Raw genomic sequence first — 5,001 nt, forward strand, 5'->3', positions numbered from 1 at the left:
AAGGAGTATCAGTGTTGCATTGTAATTAGAGTACGTGGGATGGGCTATATCATGGTGGCCATTTCTGAAGAAAATGATCTGCCACTCTGGGGTAGTTCACAGATTTAAAACAAATGCTATAGGAGCCTAAGCCTTAAGGTCTGACACAGAGAACTCAAGGTCGCTTCCCTCTTTTTCTTCTGCCTTTTGTTTCTGCTCAACTCTGTTTCTTTGTCTAGTAGCAAAAAAAAAAAAAAAACCCACCTTGTTTTTCTCAGCATCTGTATATAATTTTCTAGGGAAGGACTCTGGCCGTTCCCCGAGTCATGTGCCTACCACTTGGACTGACTGAAGCTGCCTGGAGAATGAAGAACTATGATTATCCAAACCTGGATCACATGCCCAGCTCACACGCCTAAAAGAAAGTTTGCTGGGTAGACTCTAAAGAATAGTCCAATCGGCCACAAGTTCACTGTAAGTGAGCATTGATGTCAGCTCAGTGTGTAATTCTGTTAGTTCTCTGTCAGCTTTCTGTGGTTGCAGTATTTCAAAGCCCTTTACCTAGTCATGTTCACATCACGCCCTTGTCTTCCACTTTGTCACACACCATCTTCCACTTTGTCACAAACCCAGGAAATGAGATTTCCTGGGTTTCTCATTGGAGAGAAAAGCTCCCTGGCTCTTACAGCTATACCGACTGACTTTTTTTTCTCATACCTCTCACCACACCTGACCATCATATTTCAAAGGACCATTCCCAGATAAAATTTTTCTCCATCCTTCCAGTTGCAACTTCCTACACAAATTTCACTCTGTTATTTGTGTCTCTCTCCATCTTCTCCCATATCTCCCCACCTCTTTCTTTTCTCAAAATCATACTCAATTTTTCAGGAGTACTTTTTCCTAGAAATCTTTTCCCAGAGCCAACAGTTCAGAAATAATACAATAGGATGGGCCCTCTCATAACAAAAAGACCAATGCTGCCTCAATAGCATCATCCAGTGGAAAAGCTTGTGAGACTTGGGTCATCTGCATTGGTTCTTATTTAGCTTTAATCCTTAACAAATTACTCAGTATGCTTTTGGCTGCGAGTACAGAAAATGCAAAAGTGGTTTAAATAAAAAGGAAATGTATGATCTCACATAAACAGCAAGACTAAAGGTGGGGAGTTCCAAAGTTGGTTAATTCAGAAGCTCATTCACATCATAAAGGACCCAGATTCTTTCCATCTTCCCCTCTGCCATCTTCAGTGTATTATCTGGGTGATGTGGCTAACTCTCCTCATGGTGGCAAGATGGCTGCTGAGCTCCAGGCACCACTTCACACATGGCCACCATATAAAGAAGCAGAAAATAGGAACTGTGTATTTGTCAAAGCAAAGAAATCCTTTTTAGAATCGTAAGGATTCGTTCTGTCATGTCTCATAGGCTCGAAGAGTATCACTTGCTAATCCCCATACCAATCTTTGACAAAGGGACTGAAATTACTGTGATTGACTCAAATGCATCTAGACTTACTCCTAGGGCTAAAAGTACCCTCTTCCCTGGGTACATACCTTGCCTGTGAATAGCAGAACAAAATTTGGGACTTGCCAAAATAAAGAAGGGTGAAAGGGAAGGGGGACAGGGCAGAACAGATTTGGATAAGTAGCCACTTGTTTCTTATGCACTGAACTTCTCTTAACTTAGTTTGTCCAGCTATAAACTAGACATGATAGTATCTACTTCATCTATATGTAGAGATACTTTTAGAAATAAGATTTTTCACAAGGACACTCTTAGGAAAAGAGTTTAATTAAAAAACAGGTTCTGCTGCTGCTGCTGCTAAGTCGCTTCAGTCGTGTCCGACTCTGTGCGACCCCATAGACGGCAGCCCACCAGGCTCCCCAGTCCCTGGGATTCTCCAGGCAAGAACACTGGAGTGGGTTGCCATTTCCTTCTCCAATGCAGGAAAGTGAAAAGTGAAAGTGAAGTCGCTCAGTCGTGTCCGACTTTTAGCGACCCCATGGACTGCAGCCTACCAGACTCCTCTGTCCATGGGATTTTCCAGGCAAGAGTAATGGAGTAGGGTGCCATTGCCTTCGATTATCCAATTCATGCAGACAGAAAGAAAGGTAGTTTCCTGGGGCTTAATGGGGGAGGAAATGTGGAGTTAGTGTTTAATGGATACAGAGTTTCAGTCAAGGAGGTTGAAAAAATTTTGGAGGCAGATGGCGGTTGCATAACAACATGAAAATGCTTAATGCCATGGAAAGGTGTACTTAACAAGGGTTAAAATGGTAAGTTCTATGCTGTGTATATTCCATCACAAAAAAAAATGTTATAAAACAGTGAGGCTATTTAAGATATGTTGTTGTTCAGCTGCTAAGTTGTATCTGACTCTTTGCAACCCCATGGACTGCAGCACTCCAAGCTCCTCAGTCTTCCACTATCTCCCAGAGTTTGCTCAAATTCATGTCCATTGAGTCAGTGATACTATCTAAGCATCTCACTCTCTGCCGCCCCCTTCTCCTTTTGCCTTCAATCTTTCCCAGCATCAGAGGTTTTTCCAGAGAGTTGGCTTTTCGCATCAAGTGGCCAAAGTATTGGAGATTTTGCATCAGTCCTTCCAATGAAGATTCAGGGTTGATTTCCTTTATACTTGACTGGTTTGATCTCCTTGCCGTCCAGTGACTCTCAAGAGTGTTCAGCACCACAATTCGAAAGCATCAATAGAGCAAAGATATTGCACTAAGCTTGAAAAATGTGCAATATAAATTCTTGGTACCTTAATGTTGAAACCTTAATGTTGAACTTTTGCCTAGTTTGAATTGTGGGTGGGAACCATTTCCCAGCCTCAGCTATCACTCCTGTCCAAATCGTGTGCCATTCTCTCCTCTTCAGTTCAGTTCAGTTCAGTTGCTCAGTCCTGTCCGACTCTGCGACCCCATGAATCACAGCATGCCAGGCCTCCCTGTCCATCACCAACTCCTGGAGTTCACCCAGACTCACGTCCATCGAGTCAGTGATGCCATTCAGCCATCTCATCCTCTGTCGTCCGTCCCCTTCTCCTCCTGCCCCCAATCCCTCCCAGCATCAGAGTCTTTTCCAATGAGTCAACTCTTCGCATGAGGTGGCCAAAGTAGTGGAGTTTCAGCTTTAGCATCATTCCTTCCAAGGAAATCCCAGGGCTGATCTCCTTCAGAATGGACTGGTTGGATCTCCTTGCAGTCCAAGGGACTCTCAAGAGTCTTCTCCAACACTACAGTTCAGAAGCATCAATTCTTCGGCACTCAGCCTTCTTCACAGTCCAACTTTCACATCCATACATGACCACTGGAAAAACCATAGCCTTGACTAGACGGACCTTTGTTTGGAAAGTAATGTCTCTGCTTTTGAATATGCTATCTAGGTTGGTCATAACTTTCCTTCCAAGGAGCAAGCATCTTTTAATTTCATGGCTGCAGTCACCATCTGCAGTGATTTTGGAGCCCAGAAAAATAAAGTCTGCCACTGTTTCCACTGTTTCCCCATCTATTTCCCATGAAGTGATGGGACCGGATGCCATGATCGTCGTTTTCTGAATGTTGAGCTTTAGGCCAACTTTTTCACTCTCCACTTTCACTTTCATCAAGAGGCTTTTGAGTTCCTCTTCACTTTCTGCCCTAAGGGTGGTGTCATCTGCATATCTGAGGTTATTGATATTTCTCCCAGCAATCTTGATTCCAGCTTGTGTTTCTTCCAGTCCAGCGTTTCTCATGATGTACTCTGCATATAAGTTAAATAAGCAGGGTGACAATATACAGCCTTGACATACTCCTTTTCCTATTTGGAACCAGTCTGTTCCATGTCCAGTTCTAACTGTTGCCTCCTGACCTGCATACAGGTTTCTCAAGAGGCAGGTCAGGTGGTCTAGTATTCCCCTCTCTTTGAGAATTTTCCACAGTTTATTGTGATCCACACAGTCAAAGGCTTTGGCATAGTCAATAAAGCAGAAATAGATGTTTTTCTGGAACTCTCTTACTTTTTCCATGAACCAGCGGATGTTGGCAATTTGATCTCTGGTTCCTCTGCCTTTTCTAAAACCAGCTTGAACATCAGGAAGTTCACGGTTCACGTATTGCTGAAGCCTGGCTTGGAGAATTTTGAGCATTACTTTACTAGCGTGTGAGATGAGTGTAATTGTGGGATAGTTTGCGCATTTTTTGGCCTTGCCTTTCTTTGGGATTGGAATGAAAACTGACCTTTTCCAGTCCTGTGGCCACTGCTGAGTTTTCCAAATTTGCTAGCATATTGAGTGCAGTTATTGTGACCAAGGCGCAGATCAAGAAATTCCATCTCCAAAAAATGCCCAGAATGCAATCAGCCACGATGCCCACTTACTTGACCCTTGAAGGTTACCTTCCCCTTCCTTCCTTTGTCTTCTAGTCCTTTTTCAATAGAACTGGCTCTCCCCATGTCCATGCCAAGACTCTTTGGGACAAGGAGGCAGAGAGGGAGACTTGGAGCCAGAGAGAAGCACAAGCAAAGAGCACCAGTGGGCATTGGCAGCTCTCACAAAATCTATTCACTGACAGCACATATGTACTAATGTTTACTGATCCCTCAGATGTTTGCAAATGAGGCAGAGCTGTGAGGAGCTGTGTAGAGAAGTGGCAGCTATGTATTCAATGCCAACACCCATTTATGGAGGACCAGGTAATTCCACGTGCAGCTACTAAAGCCTCTGCCCCGTGTCCAATGCCCAGAGCTGGGCAGTTCTATTACATAAACTTGAAAATGGAGATCATCTATTCATATTTGTTTGTTTTGTTTGTTTGTTTTTTGGCCATGTCATGCCGGATCTTATCACCAGGGATCAAACCCCTGCTACCTGCAATGGAAGTGTGGAGTCCTAACCACTGCACTGCCAGGAAAGTCCCATCATCTATTCATATTTATCTTACTCACTTTGGATGGTCTTTTCCAAAACATTTATATTATAAAGACCTTCAACATGGAGCACTCACCACTCCATTAAATTCATGTCTCAGAGCTTAATCAC

Source organism: Bubalus kerabau, chromosome 6 (assembly GCF_029407905.1).
Source record: "Bubalus kerabau isolate K-KA32 ecotype Philippines breed swamp buffalo chromosome 6, PCC_UOA_SB_1v2, whole genome shotgun sequence".
NCBI classification, from domain to species: domain Eukaryota; kingdom Metazoa; phylum Chordata; class Mammalia; order Artiodactyla; family Bovidae; genus Bubalus; species Bubalus kerabau.